Source organism: Pan paniscus, chromosome 7 (genome assembly GCF_029289425.2).
Source record: "Pan paniscus chromosome 7, NHGRI_mPanPan1-v2.0_pri, whole genome shotgun sequence".
In the NCBI taxonomy this organism is placed as follows: domain Eukaryota; kingdom Metazoa; phylum Chordata; class Mammalia; order Primates; family Hominidae; genus Pan; species Pan paniscus.
In genome coordinates, this window is record NC_073256.2 from 43316596 (window position 1) to 43329191 (window position 12596).

Genomic DNA, 12596 nt, shown 5'->3' on the forward strand with positions numbered 1-12596 from the left:
TTCAACAATGGACTGTCCAGATACAACATCCGTGAGGAAATAGTGGAGTGTAATAACACTATAAACCAAATGGACCAAACATTTTGTACATATTTTCCACGTACAAACCATTCTATCCGATTGCAATGTAGTATACTTTATTCTGAAGCACACGTGGAACACTCTCCGACAGTGATCATATGTTAGGCCACGAAATAAGTCTTAACAAATTTAGAAAAGTTGAAATCATCTCAACCTTCCTAGGCATAGTAGTATAACAGTAGAAATCAATAACAGGAGAGATTTTCGAAAATTCACAAATATGTGGAAATTAAACATCAAACTCCTGAGCAACCAATGTGTCAAAGAAGAAATCAAGAGAAATCAAAATATACATTGACACAAATGAAAAATTGAAACACAGCAAAGCAAAACATGAGATGCTGCAAGACCTGTGCTAAGAGGGAAATTTGTAGTGATAAATGACTAAAAAAAAAAAAAGAACTCTTAAATGAGCAATGTAACTTCACATCTCAAGGAACTGGAAAAAGAAAAACTAAGCATAAAGGCAACAGAGGAAAGGAACCAATGAAGACTAGAAGAGAAATAAATTAAGTAGAGACGAGGAAAGCAACTGAAATGACAAGCAAAACTAAGAACTGAGCTTGTGAAAAGACATAAACTTGACAAGCATTTAGCTAGATTCACCAAGAAAAAAAAAAAGAGAGCTGAAGAAAAATTATAAATGAAAATGGACACAATGTAACTGATACCTCGGAAATCATAAACGACTACTATGAAAAATTATATGCCAATAAATTGGATAAGTGAAGTGGATAAATTCTGAGAAACATACCATCTACTAAGACTGAATCATGAAGAAATAGAAAATCTGAAGAGAACAATGACAATTAATGAGATTGAGTAAGTATAGTAGTCCCCTCCTCCCCTTTATCCATGGTTTTGCTTTATGCAGTTTCAGTTATCTTGTTCAAGGGAGGTACAAAAATAGTAAATGGGAAATCTCAGAAATAAACAGTTCATAAGTTTTAAATTGCATGATGTTCTGAGTAGCATAACAATCTTATGCTCGTGCTTGTGTTCAGGTAAACCTTATTGGACTTAATGATGGCTCCAAAGGGCAAGACTAGTAGTGGGGGCAATTCAAATACATTAAAGAGAAGCTGTAAAATGCTTCCTTTAAGTGAAAAAGTGAAAGTTCTCAACTTTCCTAAGAAAATAAAAATTATATGCTGAGGTTGTTATGATCTACAGTAAGAATGAATCTTCTATCCATGAAATTGTGAAGAAGGAAAAAGAATTTTATGCTAGTTTTGCTGTCATGCCTCAAACTACGAAATTTACATGACCATGCATGACAAGTGCTTACTTAAGATAGAAAAGGCATTAAATTTGTGGATGGAAGGCATGAAAAGCAATTCAATTCAAAGTAGCCAAAGGATTTGAATGAACATTTTCTTCAAAGAAGATATACAAATGGCCAATAAGCCCATGAAAAAAAGGTTCAACATCATTAGCCATTAAGGAAATGCAAATTAAAACCTCAAGGAGATACCACTTCATACCTATTAGGATGGCTATAATAAAAACAAAAAACAAAAGTAACAGGTATTTTCAAGGATGGGGAGAAACTGAAACTCATGCGTTGCTAGAGGGTTTGTAAAATGGGGCAGTTACTATGTAAAATAGTTTGTCAGTTTCTCAGAAGGTTAAACATAGCACTACTATATGCCCCAGTGATTCCACGCCTATGTATTAGATTGGTGCAAAAGTGATTGTGATTTTTGCTATTACTTTCAATGACGAAAACTGCAATCAATTTTGCATCAACCTAATATTTATCTAGAAGAATTGAAAGCCGGGCCTTAATCAGATATTTGTACAACAATACTAGTAACAGAATTATTTAGAACAACCAAAAGGTAGGAGTCACCTAAATGTCCATTAACAGATACAAGGACAAACAAAACATGGTCTATACATACAATGGAATATTATCCAGCCATTAAAAAAATTAAATTTTGATATACATCCTACAACATGGATGAACCTTGAAAACATAGGTAATAAGCTAGACACAGAATAGTAAGTATTTGTGTAATGTCACTTATATGAGGTACCCACAGTAGTTAAATAGAGACAAAGTGGGTTACCAATGGCTCAAAGCAGAGAGTTATTATATACTGTGTACAAAGTTTTTGTTGGGACTTATGAAAAAGTCTCGGGTGCAGATCATCTTGATGGTTACACAACATTGTGAATGTATTTAATGCCACTGAATTGTATATTAATAAATGGCTAAAATGGTAAATATTATATGTTAGATATATTCTATGACAATTTTTTAAAAAGATTGAAAAGATGATAAATGGTAAAGTAATTATGACAGATGCAATCTGTTGAAGAGGACGATAAATTCTTCCAGGCACCATTCTCTTAAAAAACAATAGTGTATTATCTTAACAAGACACGGCTTCCAAAGAATTCTGAGGTCATTTGGGTTACAGCTCTATTTTTTTTAGACTGCCACAAACATAATTGGCTCAGACAATTCATCTCTACCTAATATTTACAATCCTGGTCCAAGGCAGTTTCATGAAACCAAGACTTTGAGTCTTAGGCTGTTTGAGAGAGAACACTAAGAACAATAACAAGCATAGTGGTCATCATAATTAAATGTAAAGAATTTAAATATATGATATAATTATATAATCTTAAATTTGAAAAATGGACCTTCACAGTCATATTTAGACATTTTGCCAGTGACAAAACTGAGTCACTAACACATTTTCATGATGAATTTAAGGTCAAATGATTATTTTTATCAGACCTATGTTTTCTGACTTCTAATTCAGAGACTCCTCTACTTTGCCACACTAAAGCAATTTTTATTTATCCAGATGCATAAATACAACAGTTTTGAAAGTTAGGTACTGTATGGCCATTTGGCAAAATAAAGTATGTAACATAAAAGTGCTGGCCGGGCGTGGTGCCTCACACCCATAATCCTAGCACTTTGGAAGGCCGAGGTGGATGGATTATCTTAGGTCAGGAGTTCGACCAGCCTGGCCAACATGGCAAAACCCCATCTCTACAAAAAAATACAAAAATTAGCTGGGCATGGTGGCACACGCCTGTAATCCCAGCTACTTGGGAGGCTGAGGCTGGAGAATCACTTGAACCCAGGAGGCAGAAGTTGCAGTGAGCCAAGATGGCGCAACTGCACTGCAGCCTGGGCGACACAGCAAGGATCCATCTCAAAAAAATAAATAAATAAAAGTGCTGAATGACTCTTAAATGAAAATGAATTGAAATTAAATTGCACTGAATCTCAAAGAGCCCAGCTTACCCATGAAAGTATATTGGGATCAGAGAATAAAGGTGTCATAGGCAGAAGCACTATTCCAGGAATTCTTCTGACCACTTTCTGGTCATCTCTGACTCCTACTGCTACTTGCTCTTGGCTTTCCTGATTAATCTATCAATCATCTCCCCATTTGGGCTCTGTAGATTGCTTTTCTAGCCTCTGTGATTAGCAACCGAATATTGGCTTACAGCAGCATACCATTCTTCACCTACCCAAACTGGGCAAGAAGATTTTGCTATGCGTTCTGTATATCCATAAGCCACATAGATAAGAGGCAACACATACTTAAGGATTACTTACGCTGCCTGAGACTAATGATTTCCCCCTTCCAGAGCTTGTCAGAGGTTGTTTAACATGTTGAAAGAGAAACTAACAGCCACCTAGTTTTAAAATGCAATCAACGTTCAAAGTTACTCTATTACTTCAATAATAATGTAATAGCACAGCCCTGCCTGTCCACTGGGATCTTATAACTAGTCTTGCTATTTCTGACTCTTAGAAGATATTTTCTTTCATTTAACAATATCATGTCTCCTAACTTTTATTCATTGCTTTTAGTTGTACCCCTTAGGGTAAAACAGAATTTACCTGTTCTATTTTCCAACAGTATCTTCAAATATTTTGTAGATTTTACAAGTATCCCTCTACATTGGCTATTCTCCATTCTGAGATAAGGGACAATTCAAATTCCTTCGGTAATGTGTAACTTTTTTGAATCTGTTAACTCCCTGTCACTCTCTGAAAGAGGCATCCAGTTTTACTATGTTCCTCTTCAAGAGTGATGTACAGAAGCGGATACAGCCCTCCCCGTTAATTGTCTGCCACCACGGAGAGGAAGAGGACTGAGATTGCCTGTGTTTCAGATATTTCTCCATTCTCCCTCTGTGTGATGCTGCCTCCAGCATCTTGCTCCACTTACATCCTCATCCTTCTCCAGGGACTGTGGTGCTGCTTCTTCCCTAGGAGGTTGCAAATTACCCTCCTGGGGAAGAACTCCTCTTTCCTTCCATGGAAATTGAGAGTTCTAGGTTATGCTCCTTACCTTTCTTCTTTGTGGAAGAAAAAAGGTAACTCCAATTCTCCCAGTAAACCTAATTGAGAAATATTTGTCAAGCCTACAGAGTGCAGGGACTAACTTGCAATATATACCTATGGAGTTGACCCCTGAACAATATGGGCTTGAACTGCTCCAATCCACTCACAAGCAGAAGTTTTTCAATAAGTTACACTGAGTGTGTCCGCCCTTCCTGTCTCTCCTTCTACTTCCTCCACCCCTTCTGCCTCTGCCACCCCTGAGACAGCAAGACCAACACCTCTTTTCTTTCTCCTCCTTGGCATACTCTATAGGAAGACTTTCATGATGATCCATTTCCACTTAATAGCAAATATATTTTCTCTTTCTTATGATTTTCTTAATAATTTTTTTCTAGCTTTATTATAAGAATGCAGTATAAAATACATATAACACACAAAATATGTGTTAATTGGCTGTTTATGTTATCAGTAAGGCTGCTAGTCAACAATAGGCTATTAGTCATAAAGTTTTGGGAGAGTCAAAATTTACATACAGGTCAGGTGCAGTGCCTCACGCCTGTAATCCCAGCATTTTGGGAGACCAAGGCAGGCGGATCATGAGGTCAGGAGATCAAGACCATCCTGGCTAACACGGTGAAACACCGTCTCTACTAAAAAATACAAAAAATTAGCCGGGCGTGGTGGCAGGCACCTGTAGTCCCAGCTACTCGGGAGGCTGAGGCAGGAGAATGGCATGAACCCAGGAGGTGGAGCTTGCAGTGCGCCAAGATTGCGCCACTGCAATCTAGCCTGGCCAAAAGAGCAAGACTCTGTCTCATAAAAAAAAAAAAAAAAAAAAAAAAAAACAGTTACATACAGATTTATGACTGTGCAGGGGGCCAGCATGTCTATCCCCCACGTTGCCCAAGGGTCAACTGTACAGCTGATCATTGTCTACCACCAGAAGACAAGCATATCTCGTCTCCTAAAGGCCACTGAAAGATCCATTCATTTATGATTGCTAGTTACACTCTAGGACTTTTCCAAAACTAGAAACTGTCCATAATGCCCATACTAACCCTCATCCACACCTGTCAGTCCTGGCCACCTGTCAGAGCTATCTGTGGGTCTTCTGAAAACTAAAGATGGCTCCTACCCCAAAGATGATTCAATACATCTTTATTGCTATTGCCATCATTGATATAGCTGTTTTTAAGCTCATAGGTGATTTTTAATTCACAGCCAGAATTCAGAACAATACTCGAGGCTCTGAAGTTTTACTCAGTCATCTATCAGTTATGTGATATGGGCAAGCTGTTTAAGAAGTGTGAGCTTCAGTTTCTCACCTGTGAAATGAAACAGCAACTCTCCTATAGGGCTTTTTATATATTACCTATAAAACACTTAACACAGTATTGACAAAAAATTAATATTTAATTGGTAGGTACCTCTTGGCAGATTCTACCACGCAAATGTCTACTTACCCTACCTGGTTTACCTTAAACACTTTCTCCACTCAAAGACAGAGTTAAGGGCTCCAAACTCAAGGTACTAGTAGTATCTCATACTCTTTCAATTGTAGTATTTTTAATATAATTGGATTATAAAGACCTAGCAAAAAAATATACCTCTGAGAATTTTAGATAAAATCAGTATTCTGGAAATGTTTAACTCTGACAAATACTTTTAATAACCATTCAAATGTATTTATCTACCTTTACCAAGAACTCTTAGTAAATTATGTAAAATAATCATCAAAAAATTATTTCCTAAAATATTACTTAGGGGGCCCAAACCAACAGTTAGAGAATGAAATTCTATTAAAATATAACTTGTAAGGTCTGTTTGACATTTTAATCTCTTTCGGGTGTTTTTTCCTTTTGTTTCTTTATCAGAGAGACACGAAGAAGAAAAGGCTTCTATATTCTAATTGCAAATCCATCACATAAATTATTGGCAGATTCACTTTTGTTGGATGAGCTAATGTAATTTTCCAAACTCTCAACTGAGCTAATGTGATTACACTCCATTCCCATTAACCGGGGTCAGCCAGGCCAAGCCCCTGCCCCCTGACTTATCACGAGCTGGAGTCGATAATAGAAGGAATGGCAGCTGCTCAAAAATGAAAGCATCACCGTCATCAGATAGTACATAGAAAGGCAAAGCTGTGTCAACCCTGCTCTCTCTTCATTTACAGAATGCCCAAAAGGAGGTATATAAACATCCCCAAAACAGCAAACTTGTAATACAAGGGCTAGAAAAATCTCAAAATTGAACACTCTTTTGTATAGGAAGCTGTGGCCTAGTGAGGAAACACCACTTACTTTAGATTACCCAGTGAGTTCGGGGCAGGTCCAGATGGTATGACCTTCCCACACACCATGCCATTTCAGATGACCTTCTAGCAAAAATGCAGCTGTGCCCAGTGTGGGGCTCATAAAAAAGTACACCTCCTATGAAATATGCTATAGATCTTAAGGATGCATTTCTTCTATTTCCACCCCCCTCCTCCCAAAAAAGTATAGAGAATTATGAGCAACTTCAAATTAAAACTTATTTGCAGTTGTCTTCTGGTAATTAATATGCTTATTTCTCTCTCTCTGAATTACTTATTACTTATTACGCACTATGGAACATTGTTTCCTCTCACGTCTCTCCTAAACCAAGATGGTCAAACCGGTTTCTTCTTCCTTGATTTCAAGCTGCTGTGAATACGGGAGTTTTGTTCAAATATAATAGCTACAAAAAAAATGGTTTGCATTGACAGGCCAAAAGTGTACAATGCTTACCTCCAAGGCTGCACTGAGTACCTCATCCTGAATACATACCACATTCACATCCATTGTTGTGCAGTGGCATGATCTCTGCTCATTGCAACCTCTGCCTGCCAGGTTCAAGTGATTCTCCTGCCTCAGCCCCCCAAATAGCCAAGATTACAGGTGGACGCCACCATGCCAGGCTAATTTTTATATTTTTAATAGAGATCAGGTTTCGCCATGTTGGCCAGGCTGGTCTCGAACTCCTGACCTCAGGTGATCCACCTGCCTCAGCCTCCCAAAGTGCTCCTTCTCTTTTCTCCTCCCACATTTCTCCCTTTCCTAGTCACCATATTTCTTAGTTTGTGTGTTTCCCTTACTTTGTCCCAAAATTGCTCTCAATTTTGTCTTAGATTAGCTAATGTATACCCATAAATCAATTTCATATCTAACTCATGATGAACACTGTTAAAGAAATAAATATAAGATAAATGTATTAACTGTTAAAACTTGAATTTTGAAAAATTGGCAAAAATAGATAAAAGAATTATATATTCTTGATGAATTTATATCCCATAAAAGTAACAGAAGCATATTAGACTTAGAGGAAATAATAGCCACTAAAGCAACTTCCCATGGCAGAAAGCCAAGGTGTAACATTTGATTGATGACTTAAATGTTAGTCTTAAAATTCAGACTGAAACATTTGATTGATAAATTAAATGTTAGTCTTAAAATTCAAATTGAAACATTTGATTGATGAATCAAATGTTAGTCTTAAAATTTAAATGGAATAGAATTGATTCTGAGAAAATTAATTTTATGAAATAAAAATGAAAATGGAAAAATTGGAAGTGGCTTGGCTGCTCTTTTTAAAAAATCAGTCATGGAGTTAAATTGATTTGGTACAATTTGCTCTGGAAATGACTGTCATGGCAAAAAATTATCTGTGGCATAATTGTAACTAAAATGTTTTCATTAAAATGGCTTAGTCTAAATATTCCATACCCCATGAGCAAATGTCAATGATAATAAAGTTTAAGAATTGTCTAAAAGCAACTCCACAGCTTCTATTGTGAGGCAGATAATATTATCTTCAATTAAAAGGATATTCAAGTATTTTGGTTACCAAAAACATGCTATGCTCCAGAAACTGGTACCAGCCTCAGTTATGAATGAAAGATTTAAGCAGTGATTAAGGTACACAGGCAGGTCTGTGGATTGCAGAACATGACTTAGCCTCAGGAATCTTATATGGCCCTTATAAAGCAAAACTTATTCATCCCTTAAACTGTCATTAATATATAAAGTAACTAAGCTGGTGTCTTTGCATTCCAACTGACTTTTCACTGAGTTATTGAGAAGGTATCATCCTAAGTCCTTGATCAAAACAACACAACCAGAGGAACCCACAGCTGAAAGGAAATATATAGGGGAGAGTTTATTGCTGTCTCTCATCAGATGAGGCTGCCATAGAAAATGACTTAGATTGACAGTTTATTCATATGGTGAGTGTGTGAGTATATGTAAATACGTGTGTGTGTGAGTGTGTTATATTTAAACACTAAATGTTGGGGAATATAGAGAAATAGTATATTTGTGTATGTGAAAGTGCGTATTGCATAATGTAACTAACATACACATAGCTCCACACAAACATACACACTCTGCCACAGGACTTAGCCTGGCAAAGGTGATTCTGAGAGAGAGGGCTTTCCTGGCAGGGGTGACAGCATGTTTCAAGCTCCTTAGGTGAAAAAGCAACAAACACAGTCAACAGAGGGAGTTCTGAGTGGTAATGAGTGTCTGGAATGTGGCAGACAAAGCCAACAAGTTTCCTCATATCTAAGGGGACATGATAATCTCAGAGAATAACTTACTCGTTATTTTTCCTTCCATTATTACAAGCTCGAAGCTTGATATATATAAAAGAAGCTGCTTTATCCTAGGTTTAAAAATGCAATATCAAGAATGCTCTGCTCTATTATATAAAGGATCCAATAAGAATAAAGTCAGAGATGACAGGGGGAAAATATGTATATGAAGATAAATGGCTAAAGCTCAGGTAGAGGGGAACCATGCCACCGTGAATGGCCTCAGGCAAAACTGTCAAGGCTAGGAACTTGTTTCCAGCCACCCTGAATCTCTGCCTTTGTTAGATTTCCTGTTCCTCTCCTTCCCCTGCTCCTCAGTGCTCTCAGCCTGTCATCAGGGTCGTTTTTGTGTTTCATTTCTAGTGTTGTGAGTTAGAAGTGGACATTTTCATGCTGAAGTTTTTAGGAAGAAGAGTTCAGATGGCTGCAATTTACTTTAAAATGCATCCAAAAATAAGATAGGTTAGTGGGTGGATAGCTGGATAGATACGTGATGAAGCCAGTGTAGTAAAATGTTAATGGTACAATCTAGAGATGCAGGAAAAGTGTGGATATTTTGCTCTACTTGTGAAACCATTCCTAATAAAATGGTGAACAAACTGTGGGCATATTGGCCCAAATTTGGCCAGTGGACACCTCCTCAGTTTTGCTCCTGAGTCCTTTGGACATGAATCTAGTAGTCTTTGACAGCTCGCCTGCTACTTGTAATGACATGATTATTGCAAGCTCATCTACCCTGACCTAGAAACAGACAATTCAGTGGGAAACAATATTTAAAGGCAAGAATCTCAGTGCTACCAATATTCATTGTGACTGGTCTGGTCATTGTTTTATGGCCTTTTCAGAGGACAGAGCTAGGATACAGACAGGTGATAGGTAAAGAGAGAAACAGAAACAATAAGAAAAAGAAAGACAGAGACAGAAAAAGAAAGATTTTTTTTAAGGTAAGATGTCCTGTGAGTTCACACAAACATTTCCTTTTCAAATTAATGCAATGGGAATTTTCCTACCTTGTCCTATATTAATTCTGTACTGTCCTTCTTCCACAGTGAGAATTCTGGTTCTCAAGGCACAGATGATATAGAATTAGAATACCTCATAATTTATCTATGCTCTGCCCCACATTATACAAACAGTTTCAGAAAGATGATAGTAACATAGCCAATTCTGATTACTGAAACCAATTAAAAATGTTTACATATGCTTTCCCCAATTTGCCCTCCTTTTAGACATTGTATTTTATCAACATTGTCAGAGCATGTAGTCATTGCAGACCATACTCTCTCTTTTAATCCTCATTTATCCTTACTTCTAAAGGTAACCCCCATTTACTCTGATTTCTAAAGATAACTATATATTCTATCCACATCATCAGTCCTAATGCTGAGGTCTTCCTTCTCATTTTTGTCTGGAATGTTCTTTAGTAGATTCCTCAGGAAAAGTTTATGGAAATAATAGTTCTTTATTTCTTGCATTTTAATTACAGATTGTGTCCTTCGTCAACAAAATTCAGTTTCTAATACATTCTTAGCTCACATTTTCTTTCCTTGAATATCTTAAATATATTCACACCATTTCCTTTGTCATAAAGGATTGCTGCTGAAAAGTCTGAGGATAATCTAACTTCCCCCTTAAATATCACATTCTCTTTTGCTTATATGCCCAAATGATTTTTGTTTCTCTTTAAAGTCCAGTAATTTTACTAGGATATACCTTGGGGGTCATATAGATTCATTCTGGATCTATATTTTCAGATGCATGATATGATCTTTCAGTTTGGGCATCAATAAAAATACAATGAATTGAAGTCCATAAAATTCTATATCAAATCAGGAATTTATAATGACGCAAAAAATTAACTGATCTTAAGACAGGAAACCAACTCATTACCTTAAAAACTGGTAAAGGGAAGAAATCATGCATTTATCCTCCATTTTCCATGTAATCACTGAGTAACCAAATAGTAAATAAGAAAAACACATACTCATAAAAATATTTTCAGATAATAAATAAAAACCCAATGATTAAAGTATAACATCAGCATTTTGCATGTGAGAAGGTTTATTTTAGATTCCATCCAAATCTTTTATGTTGCCCTTGAAGGTGACTGCATATAATCTAATAAATCTGTAGTCATCAGCTATCTTAAGTGATTTGTTATTGATGTGAGATGGGTAGGATGAGACATTTGTGGAGAAAGAATATATTAGCTTTCTCTGTGGAGGCTGTGCTGTCCAAAATAACCTTTCAATCTCTTTGAAGTCTCATCCAAAGGGCATATGAATTTACAAGTGGCCCACCAACAACAGAGGCAGCATCAAAGCAGGCCAAACTAAGATCTTAATTATGGATTTCCAGGAACAGTGGCCATGTGGACAGAAAAAAAAGCTGAATAAAATGGCCTAAACACGAAAATTAATAATACCCACTATGGATGATAAGAGCTAGAATTTTCCAAGAGTTTACCATGTGCAGCACCAGGCTAATCTCATTCAATCCTCACAACAAGCCTTTGAGGCACATACTGTGACTTTCCTGATTTAAAAGTCAATTGTAAGCTTTCCTGGATTATAAAATATTTCTGAATGTTTCACATTTTAAAAAAGGATAACATTTTACTGATTGTTTCACACTGAGACTCATAGGAACATAGAAACTTCTCTATAGCCACGTATGTAACAAACATAGTAATAAGGAAAATGGGCATCAGCCCAAGAAATGAAGGATACACAGTGTGAGGGGACAGGTGTCCACTTGCAGCAAACCTCACAGGCCTTACCAAGAGGCAATTCACAATTCCTCTTCCTGAGAAACAAGTACAAAGTCACAGGAGGCAGTCAAAGGGGAGAAAAGTTAGATCAACATCTCCACTCCCTGGACTGAAGGGAAACAGGGAACAGCCTTTATAATTTGCCACATGATATGGTTTGGCTCTGTCTCCATCCAAATCTCAACTTGAACTGTATCTCCTGGAATTTCCATGTGTTGTATTGTGGGAGGGACCAAGGGGGAGGTAATTGAATCATGGGGGCTGGTCATTCCTATGCTATCCTCATGATAGTGAATAAGTCTCATGAGATCTGATGGGTTTATTAGGGGTTTCTGCTTTTGTTTCTTCCTCATTTTCTCTTGCTGCTGCCATGTAAGAAGTGCCTTTCAGCTCCTGCCATGATCCTGAGGCCTCCCCAGCCATGTGGAACTGTAAGTCCAATTAAACCTCTTTTTCTTCCCAATTTCAGGTATGTCTTTATCAGCAGCATGAAAATGGAGTAATACAGTAAATTGGTACCAGTAGAGTGGGGCATTGCTGAAAAGATACCCAAAAATGTGGAAGTGACTTTGGAACTGGGTAACAGGTAGAGGCTGCAACAGTTTGGAGGGCTCAGAAGAAGACAGAAAAATGTGGGAAAGTTTGGAACGTCCTAGAGACTTGAACGGCTTTGTCCAAATGCTGATAGCGATATGGACAATAAGGTCCAGACTGAGGTGGTCTCAGATGGAGATGAGGAACTTGTTGGGAACTGGAGTAAAAGTGATTCTTGTTATATTTTAGCAAAGAGACTGGTGGCATTTTGCCTCTGCCCT

At 37.2% G+C, this 12596-nt stretch overlaps 1 long non-coding RNA gene across 1 annotated transcript in view; it reads right to left on the bottom strand.

The window, feature by feature from the left end:
- The window catches only part of LOC134731058 (uncharacterized), a 772118-nt gene that overhangs the window by 659009 nt on the left and 100513 nt on the right, over nucleotides 1–12596 (bottom strand). The window lies entirely within an intron of this gene.